Here is a 19271-nt window from a genome sequence, read left to right as displayed (position 1 = left end):
TAGTTTTCTCATCTATAACTTGAAGATAATGTTTTAGCATTGTTGACAGAATTTAATATGTCAGTGCATATAAGGTGCTTACAACAGTGTATGGCATATAATAAATAGTATGCAAATAGGTAGCTATTACTATTGTTAAAATATATATATTTTCAATCACAGTAGCGTTGCCTTTGAAAACCTCCAGTAGTAGTATAGATCCTGATCTACTGAATGTTTCAGAATAGTCCCTCTGATAGCACAGGCATGTGCTCTAGCAGATATCCTCATGCCCAATCCAGCTGCAGAACTTTAAAAATTTGGATGCTGCTTCTCTTTCCTGGGCTTCAAGGTGAGACACACACTTCCTAGATGGACTCAGTTACCCAAGACTTTGGCACCCTCTAGTGCATGATAAATGTTGATGCTTTCCAGTTCCCCCCAGCATAGAAAATCAGAGCAACCCTGAGCAGCAAATCATTCCATTGTAGAGGGCTGCTGGGAAAACCATGAAGCCTTGTCTAGGATAGACCTTGTAGGACCAATTGGAAGATCTCAACGTACATTTAAGATCCTGACTCAGCAGCAGCAACAGAAGATAGCAAGCGCCTCCATGTCTTTAATCAGTGTTCGCTGCCAAATCTATTATCTGTGTTGCTGAAAATGTGGGAGAGACATTGTGGTCATGTGTCAGCCTGTGAAGGATATGCTGACAACCACACCCCATAAAAATGCTTCAATTAAACCAAGTCTGAATGCTGTTCAAGCAAAGATGTAAGTGCATTTAAAGTGGGAAGCATGAGTAAAGAGGCCTCTGTGGGAGTTTAGAAAGGAAGAGACCAAGGAGATTGATTCTCAGTTCCAGTCATCATAAAACATTACATGAAGGAGGGAACATGTCAAGAGTTTTTGCTATGACTGAAGAGAGAACAATTGTTTGCTGTAGCGCAGGGTGGGTAAAGTAGGCAGAGTCTGAGGTATGAGTGGACTGAGAGAGAATGAACTGTGCCTTGCATAGTGGTGAGCATCCTCACTCCTGAACACTGTTTCTACATCTTCTTTGTCAAAGAAAAAATTGGAGTGGGTTAGGGACAGAGTGAGGGCCCTTTTCCCTTTATTGTAGTCTTCAGATTAAAGGATGGAAGGGACAGGATGGCCAAGCCTAGGCATATGTGACCTGAGCTGAGAAGGACTCCTGAGTAGGTGAGTGGGTTAGTAAGGTCCATTCTGGTCTGGACATCTTCCTTGAGTCCTTTTCTTTTCTGTAAATGACAAATGCCACTCATCCACTGGAATGTACTGCCTACCCTACATATACCATGATACAGTGTATGATGTAGGGAAGTAAAGCAGTGAACAACTGTTACTTTATCTGGACATCTGGACTGAGGATGATCTTGCCAATAAATCTACCCTACTTTACTTCCATTTGACAACATTCATTAACACCATGAATACATCATTTGTGTGTGTGTGTGTGTGTGTGTGTGTGTGTGTAGAGGTGTTAAAACTTACCATATATCATAAATTCTAAGATGCAGGGGGGCTTTAATCACATTTTTCTACCTCTGAAATTGAGATACTTCTTACATATAACGTTGTGCATCATAATTAAATTGATGGCAATTTTTATCTTTTCATAGTAAAGTAATAATAAAATTTAGTAATCTTCTAAATTGTAAATATCTATCTTGATGATTATAACTGATGAAATCTGGTAGTATGAAGCATGTTTTCACCTGTATAAACCTAAATCCCTTCCAGAAGTCTGCTTTAACCAATAACACCCCACATATTTCAAATGCAAAATTTGTTCTTCTGAGTTATTGCAACTCAGATCTAAGGCATAAATATTTGCAATGGATGCCATTGTGATCTTTCCAGATCACCCTCACCTAGGACTGGAAACATTTTTGATCAGTAGCTTTCAGATGAAGAGATTTGCCCCTCCCCCAAACCTCATTCCCATCCTGGGGTCTGGCCACATCTAAGGATTGGTTGATGTGGAGGTATGAAAGCTTGCCTCCTTTACCCATTTGGGATAACTATAGAAGGCCATCCAACTCCAGAGCTTCCAGTGGGATTGGCTGAGGCCTTTGTTACATTAATTTTCATTTCAGTTTCTCCCTTTACCAATTATGCTTCCTTTGCTTTTCCTGAACAAACAGCTCCATCCTAGAGACTGCTTCTCGGGCAAGTTAACCTGAAGCAATTGGTACCAAGTGTATCCCAAAGTACTCTGACATGGGGTTTTGAAGTTTCATCACCTGCTAGTGGACCAGCAATAGGATGAAGGTCTGCATCACTATGCCATGTAAACTCCTTCACTAGCAGAGGTACAAATAGTGAAGGGACTCTAGAATGGAGGTTGGGCATGGAAGAGGGAGATAATGAATATCATTTGTAGCCTGAAGAACGACTGCAATGGCCAGGGCTGTAGTTTATGCCACTAACCTTCCCATTATCTGTTCCTACCAGGAAAAGAAGCCCAACAAAATCCTGGAGGAGCTTTTATCAGAACTTAAAATGAAGCAAGCAGATACAGACAATACAAGGAATAGACTATAGTGGATGCCATGCTGGCAGCATTTACATAAGCCGGGCATGTGCATCGCCGAACACCCAGTAATTCTACCCTTAGGAATATACTCAAAGAAGTGCATACATATTTTCACCCAAAATATTTAAAAATATCGATAGTAGCACTACATATAATAGCCAAATAATGTAAAAAATGAAAACTGACTACCCATCAACGCTGGAATGAATAAACACATTGTGGTATAATTATACAATAAATACTATACAGTAATGAGAATAAATAATCAGTAACTATTTAAAGGTTGCCAGTGAGATACTGGCAACCTTGGGGCAAAGCATTGACTTCTGTGTGCTAGTAATGTTCTACTTTTTGTTCTGGGTATTGGGGCAAAGCATTGACTTCTGTGTGCTAGTAATGTTCTACTTTTTGTTCTGGGTATTGGGGCAAAGCATTGACTTCTGTGTGCTAGTAATGTTCTACTTTTTGTTCTGGGTATTGGTTACATGAATGTAATCATTTTATAAAAAGTCATTGAATTTTGTACCTCTGTGTACTTTTATGCATACAGTTGTGCTTTAATGAATAGTTAAAAATATATCACTTATATACACATAACTCCTACTAGCAAACTATATTTGCTTGGCTTCTAGGAGGCGCATACCTTGCAGACGCAAGGGGAAGCTGAATTATCTTAAGTACCATCATCATAATCAACACCATTGCCAAAGGAAGAGGCCAAGAGGTTAGTGGGATGAAAAGGAAAAATCGTATAAAATAAATAAAGAGTTGAAGGGAAGATTTTGAATTTGTCTTTGAATCCAGTGATTTGTTCACATTTGTTAGGCCTGCTCTAGCCCCTGGAGCACCAAGTCACAGCTTATTTTGGCTGATTGACATATGAAAATAGGCTAAAAGCTTTTCCCCAGTTTTCCAAATTCAGTGTTAACAAAACTGAATTATGAGCAGCAATTTATTTTTATCAACATTTGAAGCTTGAGAGTGTGGATGATATTGACAATGACAGCATGTTGATGAGCCAAATTATATCCTAGGCTTGAATGTGAGTTGGGGAAGGGAGAAATACCTAGAGAGGGTGTCCCTTGGAGATGACTGCTACTGTGGTAGACTCCCTCTCCCCTTTTTACTGTTTTTACTTGTCAGGAGCCTATGTCAGATATTAATAGCTATTGTCCCACCAAGAACTGGATACTATTTTTCCTCCCTACCTGAAGATTTCTGCTTTCTCTAACTACAATTTCTTTTTCAAAAAATGTTTTCTTTTTAATTTGTATGGGTATCTAGTAGGTAGTAGGTATATACAGTAGGTGCATAGTAGGTACCCATTAACCATCCCCACTTCCTCCCTATTCCCTACTATCCTTCCAGCCTCTGGTAACCATCTTTCTACTCTCTATCTCTATGAGTTTAATTGTCTTAATTTTTAGTTCCCACAAATAAGTAGAATATGCAAAGTTTGTCTTTCTGGACCTGACTTACTTCACTTAACATAATAACCTCCAGTCCATCCATGTTGTTGCAAATGACAGGATCTCATTCTTTTTTACGGCTGAAGAGTACTCTACTGTGTAAATGTACCACATTTCTTTATCCATTCATCTGCTGATGAACACTTAGGTTGTTTCCACATGTGGCTTGTTTTCATTGTGACTAGCATTGCAATAAACATGAGAGGGCAGATAACTCATTAGTGTACTGATTTCCTTTCTTTTGGGTATATACCCAGCAGTGGGTTTGCTGGATTTTATAATAGCTCTATTTTGAGTTTTTTTTGGGAACTTCCAAACTGTTCTCCATAATGGTTGTGCTAATTTACCTTTCCACCACCAGTATTCCCTTTTCTTGACATCCTCACCAACATTCCTTATTGCCTGTCTTTTGGATAAAAGTCATTTTAATTGGGGTAAGATGATATCTCATTGTAGTTTTTATTTGCATGTCTCTGATGATTAACAATGTTGAGCACCTTTTCATATACCTGTTTGCCACTTTTATGTCTTCCATTGAGAAATATCTATTCAGATCTTTTGCCCATTTTTGATTGGATTATTGGAAGTTTTCCTATAGAGTTGTTTGATCTCCTTATGTATACTAGGTATTAACCCCTTGTCATGTGAGTAGTTTGAAAGTATTTTCTCCCATTTATGGGTTGCCTCTTCACTTCATTGATTGTTTTCTTTGCTGTGAAGAAGCTTTTTAACTTAATATTATCTCATTTGTTCATTTTTGCTTTGGTTGTCTGTGCTTGTGGGATTTATTCAAGAAATATTTGCTCAGTCCAATAACCTAGAGAGTTTCCTCAATGTTTTCTTGTAGTAGTTTTATAGTTTGAGGTTTTCAATTTAAGTCTTTGATGAATTGTAATTTGATTTTTGTATATGGTGAGAGATGGGGGGGTTAACTTCATTTTTCTGCATATGGGTATACAGTTTTCTCCAGAACCATTTATTGAATGTCCTTTACCAATGTATGTTCTTGGAACCTTTCTCAAAAATGAGTTCACTACAGCTGTATAAATTTATTTCTGAGTTCTCTATTCTGATCCATTGGTCTATGTGCCAATTCTGCCAGTACCATGCTGTTTTAGTTATTGTAGCTCTGTAGTATCACTTAAAGTCAGATAATATGATTTCTCTGGTTTTGTTGTTTTTGCTCAGAATTGCTTTGGCTATTCTGGGTCTTTTGTGGTACCATTTAAACTTTAGAATTGTTTTTTCTAATTCTGTGAAGAATGTCATTAGTATTTTGATAGGGATTGCATTGAATCTGTAGATTGTTTTGGGTAATAATTTTAAAAACATTGATTCTTCTAGTCTATCAACATGGAATATATTTCCATTTTTTTGTGTGTCTTCTTCAATTTCTTGCAATGTTTTATAGTTTTCATTGTAGAGGTGTTACTTTTTTGTTAATTCCCAATTATTTTATTTGTAGCTATTGTAAATAGCATTACTTTCTTGATTTCTCTTTCAGATTGTTCACTGTTGACATGTACAAATGATACTGATTTTTATATGCTGTTTTTGTATATTGTAATTGTACTTTCAGTTTTTCCCCATTTAGTATGATGTTAGATGTAGGTCTGTTGTATATGACTTTTATTATGCTGAAGTATGTTCCTTCTAAACCCAGTGTTCTTTAGGGTTTTTATCATGAAGGGATGCTGAATTTTATATAATGCATCAGTTTAAACGATTATATGGCTTTGTCCTTCATTCTGTTGATATGATGTATTACAATGATTGATTTATGTATGTTGAACCATCTTTGCATCCCTGGGAAAATCCCACTTGGTCACTATGAATGATATTTTTAATGTATTTTTGATTTAGTTGGCTAACATTTTGTTGTGAATTTTTGTGTGAATGTTCATCAGGAATATTGACCTGTGGTTTTCTTTTTTTGATCTGTCTTGCTCTGATTTTGGTAGCAGGATAATATACTGGGCTAATAGAATGAATCTGGAAGCATTCCTTACTTTGATTTTTGGAATAGCTGGGATAGGATTGATATTAGTAATTCAAATGTTTGGTAGAACTCAGCAGTGAAGCCACTGGGTCCTGGGCTTTTCTTTGCTGGGAGACATTTTATGATGGCTTTGATCTATTTGTTATTGGTCTGTTCAGGATTTGGATTCCTTCATGGTTCAATCTTGTTAGGCTGTATATGTCTAGGAATTTATCCATTTTTTCTTAGTTTTCTAATTTATTGGCATATAGTTGCTCATAGTAACCTCTAATGACCCTTTGAATTTCTGTGGTATTGGTTGTAATGTCTCCTTTTTCACCCTAATTTTATTTATTTGGGTCTTCTCTCTTTTTGTCATAGACTGGCTAAAGGTTTGTCAATTTTGTTTAATTTTTCTTTTTCCCCCATTTTTTATTTGTTGAAAGAACTAGGTGTTTATGCTAGAATTTTCTCATGTTCTACATACAGTTGTATTTCTGTAGTGTCATTAACTATGTGCCACTATCATCCACTTTTCCCATAAAGTAGTAGATCTAGAGGCTCATGCAGACTCAGGTTCTAATATATTTTTAATTTTTTTCAAATGTATATTTTCTTTTTCTTTTTTAAATTATACTTTAAGCTCTGGGATACATGTACAGAATGTTCAGGTTTGTTACCTAGGTATACACATGCCACAGTGGTTTGCTGCATCCATCAACCATCATCTACATTAGGTACTTTTCCTAAAGCTATCCCTCCCCTAGCCACACACCCCTCTAGAGGCCTTGATGTGTGATGTTCCCTTCCCTGTGTCCATGTGTTCTCATTGTTCAATTCCCACTTATGAGTGACAACATGGAGTGCTTGGTTTTCTGTTCTGTTAGTTTGCTAAGAATGTGGTTTCCAGGTTCATCCACATCCCTGCAAGGGACATGAACTCATCCTTTTTATGGCTGCATAGTATTCCATGGTGTATAAGTGCCACATTTTCTTTACCTAGTCTGTCATTGATAAGCATCTTGGTTAGTTTTAAGTCTTTGTTACTGTGAACAGTGATGCAATAAACATTCATGTACATGTGTCTTTATAGCAGAATGACTTATAATCCTTTGAGTATATACCCAGTAATGGGATTGCTGGATCAGATGGTATTTCTAGTTCTAGATCCTTGAGGAATTGCCATAGTCTTCCACAATAGTTGAACTAATTTACACTTCCATTAACAGTGTAAAAGTGTTCCTGTTTCTCCACATCCTCTCCAGCATCTGTTGTTTATTGACTTTTTAATGATCACCATTTTAACTGGTGTGAGATGGTACCTCAATGTGGTTTTGATTTGCATTTCTCTAATGACTAGTGATAATGAGATTTTTTTTCATAGGTTTGTTGGCTGTGTAAATGTCTTCTCTTGAGAAGTATCCATTCATATCCTTCTTCCACTTTTTGATAGGTTTTCTTTTTTCCTGTAAATTTGTTTAAGTTCTTTGTAGATTCTGGATATTAGCTCTTTGTCAGATGGATAGGTTACAAAAATTTTCTCCCATTCTGTAGGTTGCCTATTCACTCTGATGATAGTTTCTTTTGCTGTGCAGAAGCTCTTTAGTTTAATTAGATTCCATGTGTCAATTTGGCTTTTGTTGCCATTGCTTTTGGTGTTTTAGTCATGAAGTCTTCGCCTATGCCTGTGTCATGAATAGTATTGCCTAGGTTTTCTTCAAGGGTTTTTATGGTTTTAGGTCTTACATTTAAATTTAATCCATCTTGAGTTAATTTGTGTAGAAGGTGTAAGAAAGGGATCCAGTTTCAAAAAACCAACATTTTGTTTCATTGATCTTTTGTATTGTTTTCTTCATTTCAATTTATTTCTACTCTGATTATTATTATTATTTATTTTCTTTACTAACTTTGGTTTGGTTTGCTCTTGTTTTTCTACTTCTTTAAGATGCATTGTTATGTTGTTTATTTGAAATTTAAAAAAAATTTTAATGTAGGAACTTATAGCTATAAATTTCCCTCTTAGTACTGTGTTTGCTGTATCCCATAGGTTTTGATATGTTGTGCTTCCATTATCGTTTGTTTCAATAAATTTTTCAATTTTCTTCTTAATTTCCTCATTGAAACCCTGGTCATTTCAGAGCACACTGTTTAATTTCAATGTGTTTTTATAGTTTACAAAATTCCTCGTTATTGGTTTCTAGCTTTATTTCATTGTGGTCAGAGAAGATACATAATATCCTTTCAATTTTGAAAGTTTTAAGACTTATTTTGTGACCTAACATATGGTCTAGCCTTAAGATAATCCATGTGCTGAGGAAAAGAATGTGTATTCTACAGCCATTGGATGAAGTGTTCCATAAATATCTATTATGTCCATTTGGGCTATAGTGCAGGTTAAGTCAAATGTTTCTTTGTTGATTTTCTGTCTGAATAATCTATCCAATGCTGAGAGTGGGATGCTGAAGTCTCCAGCTATTATTGTATTGGGATCTATCTCTCTCTTTAGTTCTAATAATATTTGTTTTACATATCTGGGTGCTCCAGTGTTGGGTGCATATATATTAACAATTGTTATACTCTGTTACTAATTGATCTCTTTATTATTATATAATGGCATTCTTTGTCTCTATTTGCAGTTTTTGTCTTGAAATATATTTTGTCTAACATAAGTATAGATACTCCTTTTTCTTTTTATTCACTTGGAATATCTTTTTACATCCATTTATGTTTAGTCTATGTGGTTCTTCATAGGTGAAGTATGTTTCTTGAAGACAACAGATTGTTGGGTCTTGTTGTTTGATTTATTCAGCCACCCTATGTCTTTTGACTGGGGAGTTTAATGCCATTACAGTCAATGTTATTAAGTGAAGACTCACTCCTGCCATTTTGTTATTCGTTTTCTGGTTGTTTTGTGATCTTCTCTTCTTTCTTTCTTTCCTGCCTTCCTTTAGTTAAGGTGATTTTCTCTGGTCTTATGATTTAATTTCTTTTTATATTTTTGGTATCCATTGCATACTTTTTGTTTGAGGTTACTATGAGACTTTCAAGAACTATCTTATAACCCATTATTTTGAACTGATGACAACACTGATTGCATAAACAAGCAAAAAGAAACTAAATGCTGCATTTCAACTTTGTACCCCCATTTTTAAACTTTTTGTTTCTATTTATATCTTATTGTACTATGTCTGAAAAAGTTGTTTTAGTTCTTCATTTTGATTGGTTCATCTTTTTATCTTTCTACTTGAAATATACAGTTGACACACCCCAATTACAGCATTTTAATATTTTGTGTTTTTCTGTGTACTATTACCAGTGAGTTTTGTGCCTTCAGATGATTTTTTTATTGTGCATTAATGTCCTTTTCTTTCAGATAGAATAACTTCGCTTAGCATTTCTTGGAGGACAGGTCTGATGTTGATGAAGTCCTTCAGCTTTTTTTTTTTTTTTTCTTTGTCTGGGAAAGTCTTTGTCTTTCATGCTGGAAGGATTTTTTGTCACATGTACTATTCTGGGATAAAGTATTTTTTTTCAGCACTTTAAATACATCATGCTACCCTTTCCTGGCCTGTAAGGTTTCCACTAAAAAGTCTGCTGCCAGATGTATTGGAGCTCCATTGTATTTTTTTTTTTTCTCTCGCTGCTCTTAGGATTCTTTCTTTATTTTTGACCTTAGAGAGTTTGATTATTAAATGCCTTGAAGTAGTCTTCTTTGAGTTTTATCTGCTTGGTGTTCTATAACCTTCTTGTATTGAATGCTGATATCTTTCTCTAGGTTTAGAAAGTTGTCTGTTATTATTGCTTTTAATAAACTCTCTACCCCTATACTTTTCTCTGCCTCCTCTTTAAGGCCAGTAACTCTTAGATTGGCCCTTTTGAGGCTATTTTCTAAATTGATCAGGCATGCTATATTCTTTTTTTTTTTTTTTTTTTTTTGAGACGGAGTTTCGCTCTTGTTACCCAGGCTAGAGTGCAATGGCACGATCTCGGCTCACCGCAACCTCCGCCTCCTGGGTTCAGGCAATTCTCCTGCCTCAGCTTCCCGAGTAGCTGGGATTACAGGCACGCACCACAATGCCCAGCTAATTTTTTGTATTTTTAGTAGAGACGGGGTTTCACCATGTTGACCGGGATGGTCTCGATCTCTTGACCTCGTGATCCACCCGCCTCGGCCTCCCAAAGTGCTGGGATTACAGGCATGAGCCACCACGCCCAGTAGCATTCTTATTACTTAACCATCAATCTAATCTCCCAATCCCACCACTGACTTTCTATGATATCCATCATATATTTTATGTTTCTCTTCTATGCAGTCAGGAGGGCTGGGGATTTTTTTTTTTTTTTTTTTTTTTTTTAGACAGATTTTTGCTCTTGTTACCCAGGCTGGAGTGCAATGGCACGATCTCGGCTCACCGCAACCTCCGCCTCCTAGGTTCAGGCAATTCTCCTGCCTTAGCCTCCTGAGTAGCTGGGATTACAGGCACGCGCCACCATGCCCAGCTAATTTTTTGTATTTTTAGTAGAGACGGGGTTTCACCATGTTGACCAGGATGGTCTCGATCTCTTGACCTTGTGATCCACCCACCTCGGCCTCCCAAAGTGCTGGGATTACAGGCTTGAGCCACCGTGCCGACCAACTGGGGTTTTTTTAAAAGCATGCTTGTTCTTTTAATGAATTTAATTCAATGAGTGAAAACTTTCTTGGTCTCTTATTTGATATTTTGGAAACCACAGTTGGAAACAGAATCCCTTACTAGAATCTGGACCAGACATGAGAGGGTAACACAGTGGTAACAGCACTGGCTTAGGCATCATGAAGCTTGAGTCTGGTCTTGCATCCTCTTCTTATTAGTGATGTGATCTTGGGTCAGTCACTTCTTTCCATTGGACTTTCGTTTCCCCATTTGAAAAACAGGGAAAACTCTATTATCTAATTTTTAAAAGAAATTCATAAGGTATGTGCATATTTTTACCACCATGCCATATAGATCCTTCACTATCCCTCCTGTCTCCATCACTTGCTAGGAAAAAGAGTGATTATCTGAGAGGATAAGGGAGTACTAGGAATTCTAATCTTAATCCTTCTGTTCTATTTCCAATCAAGGCTATTCATTATATTAAAACTTGCATTTTAATTCAAAACAGCATAGTCCCGGGGGAAGGAAAAAAGGAAAGTTCTATTTTGTATTTACTTTTGCTTGTTAGAGAACAGAGATGTGGTTACCCCATAGTAATAGGAATGTAGGAATCCATATCCTTAGTATCATCTTCCCTTGACAGCCCAAACACTCATTAACACAGGCTTCCTGGTATCCATAATAGGAGAGACTCAAAATGAGGTTTATGTGATGTGACTGGTAAATGATATTATTTGAAACTTTCAGGACTATGAATTCCTTATGTTTTAGGATGCTGTGTGCTGCTGTGATGTAACATTTATTTTAATGGCCCCAGAAATGCGCTGCACAATAGTGCAGCAAATTAATGCCATCTTCCTGTTTGCCTGAAACTGTAAGAGGTAATTTGAACCACATTTGGTGTTTATAATTATTTTGTAATCTGATTTGCAGATTTGGAGCAATTATTGGTATGTAAATAACATACAAATCTTAATAAGAGATGTATTTTTTTTAGAAGATCCACCATACCCACATGGTCACTAGAAGAAGAAGGAAGGAGGAATATTTATCTGACTGTTTCTGATTTTGATTCTTTTGACTTTTGGGAAAGTAGCAGAGGAGTTCATGAAAGTAAAAGTGAAAAAAAAAAAAGGCATTCTACCATATATTCCTCCCGTGAATAAAAGTTCATTGGGGAGGTGGAGGTTCACTTTGGTCATTGCAACTTGTGACTATTGTAGACTACACTTGGCCTTCCAAAGACTTAAATCAACTGAAGTCCATCCCAGAATAACCTCTGATAGGTGCTGCCTTCAGAGGTGATAAAACCTGTCAGTAACTTCCCATGCTGAAATGGTGGAGCAACCATATAAAGGCACTCTAGATCACTGAGTCTTCCTATTAAGGGCAGTTGTTCTGTAGAATCACCTACTATTGCAGCTTAACTTTGCACAAGCAGCAAATATATCTTTGTTGTGTTAGCATCTGAGATTTGAGAGGTTTGTAATAGCATCATAACCATATTAGTCAGCCCAGCTGCCAAAGCAAAACACCACAGACGGTGTGGCTTAAACAACAGAAGTTCATTTTCCCACAATTCTGGATACTGAGAAGTCCAAGATCAAACTGCTGGCTAATTCAGTTCCTGTCAGATGGTCACCTTTTCCCAGAACTCTGATGTATGGTCCTCTTCCTATAAGAGCATTAATTTTATAATCAGGATCCCACCCTCATCTGAACCCAATAATCTTATCCCAATATCCCCCAAAAGCCCCATATCTAAATATCATCACATATAGGGTTAGGGCTTCAACATATGATTCTTGAGGCAGAGGGGAGGGGCGGTAGGAACACAATTTAGTACATAGTAGTAACATTGCCTATCCTAGTTAATTAAGTAATGATTAGGGGATGTTTTAGCATCTTCATACCCCCTTATTAGGATTCATACTCTTTGAAAACTTGTGGGTTCAGGGGTACATGTTCAGGTTTGTTATATAGGTAAACTGAGTGTCATGGAGATTTGGTGTACAGACTATTTTTTCACACAGGCAATAAGCAGAGTACCCAACAGGTAGTTTTTCAATCCTCACCCTCCTCCCATCCTCCACCCTCAAGTATGTCCCAGTCTTTATTATTCCCTTCATTGTGTCCATGTGTACTCAATGTTTAGGTCCCACTTCTAAATGAGAACATTACTTATTTGATTTTCTGTTCCTGTGTTCGCTTAGGATAATGGCCTCTAGCTCCAACCATCTTGCTACAAAGGATGTTATCTCATTCTGTTTTAATCGCTGTGTAGTACCCTATGTGTAAGTGTATCACATTTTCATTATTCGGTCTACCATTGGTGGACATTTAGCTTAATTCCATGTCTTGCTATTGTGAATAGTGCTGCAATGAATATATGCATGCATGTGTCTTACAATACAATGATTTATATTCTTCTGGGTATGTACCCAGTAATGGAATTGCTGGGTCAAATGGTAGTTCTGTTTTTAGCTCTACAGGGTTGAACTCTCGCCAGCAGTGTATAAGCATTCCCTTATACACTTTTGCCAACAGTATATAAATGTTCCTTTTTCTCTACAACCTCACCAGCATCTGTTATTTTTTTACTTTTCAATAATAGCCATTATGACTGGTTCGAGATAGTATTGCATTGCCGTTTTACTTTGCATTTCTCTAATGATAAGTGATATTGAGTTTTTTTGCCATATACTTGTCAGCCACATATATATCTCCTTTTGGAAAGTATCTATTCATGACCTTTGACCACTTTTTATAGGGTTGTTTGTTTTTTCTTGTAAATTTGTTTGGTTTACTGGATATTAGACCTCTGTCAGATGCATAGTTTGCAAAAATTTTCTTCCATGCTATAGGTTGTCTATTTACTCTCTTGATAGTTTCTTTTGCTTTGCAGAAACTCTTTAGTTTAATTAGATCCCATTTGTCTATTTTTTGCTTTTGTTGCAGTTGCATTTGACAAATTGGTCATGAAATCTGTTTGTTCCTATGTCTAGAAGGGCACTAAATTGTCTTCCAGGGTTTTTATAGTTTTGGGTTTTACATGTACATCTTTAATCCACTTTTGTATGTAGTATAAGGAAGGGGTCCAGTTTCTATCTTCTGTATATGGCTAGCCACTTACCCCAGCACAAGTTTTTAAACAGGGAGTCCTTTCTCCATTGCTTGGCCTTGTCAACTTTGTCAAAGATCAGATAGTTGTGGGTATGTGGACTTATTTCTGGGCTCTCTATTCTATTCCATTGGTCTATATGTCTGTTTTTGTACTACCAATACCATGCTGTTTTAGTTACTGTATCCCCATGAGATAGTTTGAAGTCGGGTGGCATGATGCCTCCAGCTTTGTTATCTTTGCTTAGGATTGCCTTGGCTATTTAGGCTCTTTTTGGGTTCCATATACATTCTAAAATAGTTTTTTCTAGTTCTGTGAAGAATGTCATTGATAATTTGATAGGAATAGCACTGAATCTCTAAATTGCTTTGGGCAGTATGGCCATTTTAATTATATTGATTCTTCCTATTCATGAGCATGAAATATTTTTCTATTTGTATTATCTCTGTCTTCTGTGTTCTTTGAGCAGTGTTTTGTAGTTATCATTGTAGATATCTTTCATATCTCTGGTTACCTGTATTCCTACATATTTTATTCTTTTTATTGCAATTGTGAATGGTATTGTGTTCCTGATTTGGTTTGCAGCTTGACTATACCATATTTTCTTTATCCAGTCTACCATTGATGGGAATTTAGGTTGATTCTATGTCTTTGCAGTTTAGACAAATTTTGACACTAGTTTTATCACTGCATATGTTATCCTGTCTTCTTTGCTATGCTGGAAAATCACTTCAGGGGGACTTCTAGCATTATACCCAGAGAAGCATGTCATTAACTATCCTCTAAGATTTCTAATGTCCAAATGCCCCACTCTCTGTATGAGTCTTATCATACTTCCACATCTTTCATCTGAATTCTACTCTAAGTGGAGGAAAAGCTAGGACATGCTTTTTCACACCATCTTTGTCTCCTTCTCTTTATACCAACTAGGATAGAAAAAAATGAGCTTTCCACTTTCTCTTCCTGTGTAGAAGATGTCCCTATGTTAGAGTCTTCCTCTTTCTAAGAAACTTTTGTTTTGCGCTCTTCCCCTGGGCCATAAGGTTGAGTACAGGGAGAAAAACTGGCATTTGATAAGGGAAAACAGAACTACCTTATCCATGTTTCCATTATGTGTTTATATGTATAATTATTTTTTAATGTTATATTAAAAAATAGGTAATGAGGTACACGAGGAGAGAGACTGAGTCTGTTTTCTTCATATTACATCTCCAGTGACTAGCATATTGCCTAGTACAGAAAAGGAGAGTTATACTTTCCCTTCAGAATGGAGTTGGGTCTATTCCAGGTAGCTGTTCTCAACCTCCATACTCCACTTTCCTCTCTGGTGCATTTTTCAGATTTCTCCTTCCAAGGCTAGCTCAATTGCTACTTCTTCCATGATCTCCTCAGTTAGAATGAAAAACACAAAACAATTCGTGTGACAACACTTATCTCATTCTACCTTGACCTAATTGTTTCTATGACTATTTCCTCAACCAGTCACAGAGGGCAGATCCTTGTATTATTTACCTTGCATGTCCCCCCTCCTCTGTAATGGTTAATTTTAGGTGTCAACTTGACTGGATTGAGGGATAACTCAATAGCTAGTGTAGCACTGTTTCTGAGTGTGTCTGTGCGGGTGTTTCCAGAGGAGATTGGCATGTGAGTTGATGGACTAAGTGAGAAAGATCTGCCTTCAGTGTGGGCAGGCACCATCCAATCAGCGAAGGGTCCATATGGAACAAAGAGGCAGAAGAAGGGGGAATTCTCTCTCACTCTTGTGTTAGGATACCTTTGTCCTCCTGTCGCTGGACATCAGAACTCCAGGTTCTTTGGCCTTTGGATTCTGGTACTTGCTCCATGTCCTTCAGGACACTCAGGCCTTCAGCCTTGAACTGAGAGTTACACAATTGGCTTCCTTGGTTCTGAGGCCTTTGGACTTGGACTGAGCCATGCCTTCTAGAAACTTCAGCTTGCATATGGTCTCCTGTGGGACTTCTCAGCATCCAAAATCATAAGAGTCAATTCTCTTAATAAATCCCATCTCATATATCTAACTATCTACATCCTACTGGTTCTGTCCCTCTGGAAAACCCTTATTAATATACCCTCCTTACCACCTTCAATGGTGCTTTACTCATTGACTGTGGTAGGTATTTGATAAACATTTGTTGCATTAAAATAAATTCTCACTCTCATTTTCTCTTTTCTGGCTTCTTAGAAATAGAACATGAAGAACTCTGTACTATTTCTACATGAATTTTTATTGTACCTTTAAACAGCATCTTTGATCTGTTTGCCAACCTGACATCTGAGGATATCTAGCATAGTTCTAGCACAGGAAGGGCTCAGCAAATATTCTGTGCTGATAAATAGATAATGAGGCACAGAAGTGAAAAGAAAGTTGCCTGAAGTTCCCTACTAGCAAATGGAAGCTGAACTTCTTGTGTATGGTTTAGCTTTCAATTCACATCTTCTCCTCTCATCTTTAGTTCAGCAAGCATTTATTTAGCTCAACTATACAGAGAATAATGCTAATAGAGACAAATTCATGAAATTGGTTCAGTAAAAATACTTGGCCTGGCTCTGTTCCACCGCCAGTAACTGAACCACCAGCCATAGTCAACTTACCTTGTAAATGCAGAACCCTATTACAAGGTGTTCAGACAAGAAAATCATATACCCAAATACATACATCACAGATGATCCACTTGCAGCATTGCTTTTATAAAATAAGAAATCTTCTTCCTACTAAATGCATTGCATTCCTGAGACGAATGCTAGCTGAAAATCCATTTCACTACCTACTAATTAACCTTAGGGTGGCTGAATCTCTATAGTACTGTGTAAAGTAGGTCTTTATATTTGTATCTGGATTATCAAAAGAGCCTCCTACAGGTCTCCAAGAAAATGATCACACCATCCTCCAATCTATCCTCCACATTGCCTCCAGAACTGTCTTTGAAAAACAAACAAGCAAGCAAAAGATTTTATGTATCTGATTATGAAAGCAACTCTACTAATGGTAGAACATGAAGGATCCCAGGGTTGAGAGGAAATGTCAAAGGGGCCTAATTTGGTCTCTCACCTCATGCTATGGAACCTGCTGGATGACTGTTCTTTCTAATCAGTACTCTCCAATGAGAGGAAATTCTCTACTACCTGAGGTATCTCCACTTAGAACAAAACCTACTTTTGCTGCTTGTTCATGGCAATAACAAACGCTTGAGATTAAAATAGTATATTTTTTAACTGACTTAGAAGACCTTACAATCTGTGCTGCATTTTTTACTTTGAAAGATGAACTGTACTCTAGTTCACTAAAGGTGGACGCTCATGCTGCATCATATGGGCTTTTGAGTAGAAAGTTACTGGTTTTAGTTGGTAACCTATCAGCTCCCTTCTTTCTAGTTATCAATCCCTTCCCTACTTACCAATGAAAACTGTACTCCTCTCCTCCCCTATTCTCTTGGCCTCCTCATCCCTTATTCTTTCCCCTTCCCTGTCTTTCTCTCTGCCTCTCTTTTGGTGCTGGGACAGCAAGCCTGGTGACATTCCTAAGGCATCATTCAGCTTCCTTGTGATCTGAATTTAGGCCCTGATCACGTCAAAGTCCCTAATACCATTGATGGAGCTCTACAAGGGTACGCAGGACTTTGGCAACCACAGAGAGTTCTCCATAGAGAGAAGCTTAATTTAAATTAAATAGCGAATGTAAATGTGGCTTCAGAATTACGCTATAAGGCCTCAACATGTGACTTTAGGGGTAAACATTTCTTAGATGTGGCTGGAAAAGTACTGCCTACATACAAAGTCTTTAGAAGAGTTATTAAGAATACTTATCTGTGAGTATTTATAAGCTTATAAATATTTTTAATGGTAATTAAAATTATTCTTTCTGGAAGCCTGGGGAGAATGGATGACTACTGCTCTTTTTCTCATTTTATATACATACACATCTATTCTGATCATTTATCTCAAATTCTAGAAGAATTGCTGTCATCTTCATGTTTGTGCACAGAATGCAGTATTTGCTTTGCTAGTAGACCACTGAGCTACATAATTACTCAGCCAAGAATCATCAATATGAGGACCTAATATGTGCAGGGCATAGTCGACACTCAAAACTGTGTATTGAGAAAGTGAAAGAATAATGTATGACTATACCAAGTTGCATATACTCCTTCACTTCTTCACACAGGCCATAGCCAAGATCACAGGCAGCTCCGTAGACAATTTCTGTTTCTTATGGTACAAAATGTGCTTCTAGTTTTCCAGTTGCCTTTTTTTTTTAAATCACGTTTACAAATGTTTGTCTACTTAAGACAAAGCCCATGCTAAAGCATCCTGTCAAGAAAGACAGTGCTTTGCTTTAAATCCAGTGCTTACCAACAGCAAGTGAGCTGGGATTGGTGCTCACTCCTCTAAGCCTACTGTTCTGTTACTCACATGGTAGTGGTCCTGCAGATGATGTCAATCAAGGAGCTCTGGTGTCTATTCTTTGAATCTGCTCTTGTTCTTCTCAACACTTCTGGTGTCATCGACAGAACCACAAGAGGGTAACAAGACCATCTGGGATTTTCCAGAAGGCAGTTATTCATGCTCTCTGCCCTCTGATTACCCCACTCCAAGTCTTGATTTTCCCCTTCTTTTTGCTCAACAACTGTCTTCAGAGACAGAGGTGTCAACGGCTTTCTTGAAGCTCTGTTTAAAATTCTGTGTGGGAAGAAGGGGTTGTACAACAATAAATTTGGGGATTCTCATTACACATACTTCTTTATCCTTAGTAGTTACCACTAACAAAGCAATTTATGCATGGTTAATTCTTTTCTCATAACAAACTCAATTACATATACATAGTATTATTATCACCTCTGTTTTACAAATGCAGAAACCCAGGTACAGAGAGATTAAACAACTTTTTAGTAGTCACATAGCTAGTGAGAGAATTGGAATTTGGATACAGGTAGACTAGTTCTAGAACCTTTGCTTTCAACCTCCATGACATACTGCCTTTTTGAGAGATGATGAAGAGTTTGGCTCTATGTCATGTTTATACATACTCCTAAAACCAAAGCCATTTACGACTTTTCTTTGTAATAGTCCTCATTCTTCTTTTCTGAGTTAGGCAAGCTTAATGAGAGTTTGGTTATAGCATTTAAAATGCATATCCAAGCAAATCTATTCTTAAGGTATGAAACCCTTCCCTTTGTTAGCTGATCTGGCAGAATAGTTGATTGTACTTAGTATAACGCCAACAACAGTCACAGACAGAGAGACATATGACTAGGTATCTCAACTCTCTAGTTCTAGATTTATCTTCAGGAAGAGAAAAAGGTAGATCTAGTTCTGTTCAAACCTGCTACATGCTTTCCTTCCACAATGACGATTTGTCAGTCAACTCCCTTTTTTTCCAATCTCTCTTTTTATTGGAATCAAGTCAGCCTTTCCAAGTGAGAAGTAAAGTTCCTGCTCTTTCCGGACAGGGGGACTCTCATTCTGTTTGGAATACTTCTCTCTGCTGTACTGTGGTTGCCAGACCCCT

General features: G+C 37.2%; 1 protein-coding gene and 1 long non-coding RNA gene across 9 annotated transcripts in view; one reads left to right on the top strand and one right to left on the bottom strand.

Moving 5' to 3' along the window:
- Positions 1-19271, top strand: part of POGK (pogo transposable element derived with KRAB domain) — a 339612-nt gene that overhangs the window by 218930 nt on the left and 101411 nt on the right. The window lies entirely within an intron of this gene.
- The window catches only part of LOC144580272 (uncharacterized), a 222848-nt gene that overhangs the window by 181192 nt on the left and 22385 nt on the right, over positions 1-19271 (bottom strand). For all 6 annotated transcript variants that reach the window (XR_013529571.1, XR_013529572.1, XR_013529568.1 and 3 more), the window contains exon 2: positions 18176-18442. This is a non-coding gene — a long non-coding RNA (uncharacterized LOC144580272). The remainder of the gene's footprint in view (positions 1-18175; positions 18443-19271) is intronic.

The sequence above is a fragment of the Callithrix jacchus genome, chromosome 18, assembly GCF_049354715.1.
Source record: "Callithrix jacchus isolate 240 chromosome 18, calJac240_pri, whole genome shotgun sequence".
Taxonomy (NCBI): Eukaryota; Metazoa; Chordata; class Mammalia; order Primates; family Cebidae; genus Callithrix; species Callithrix jacchus.
This window is presented reverse-complemented; position numbering and strand designations above follow the sequence as displayed.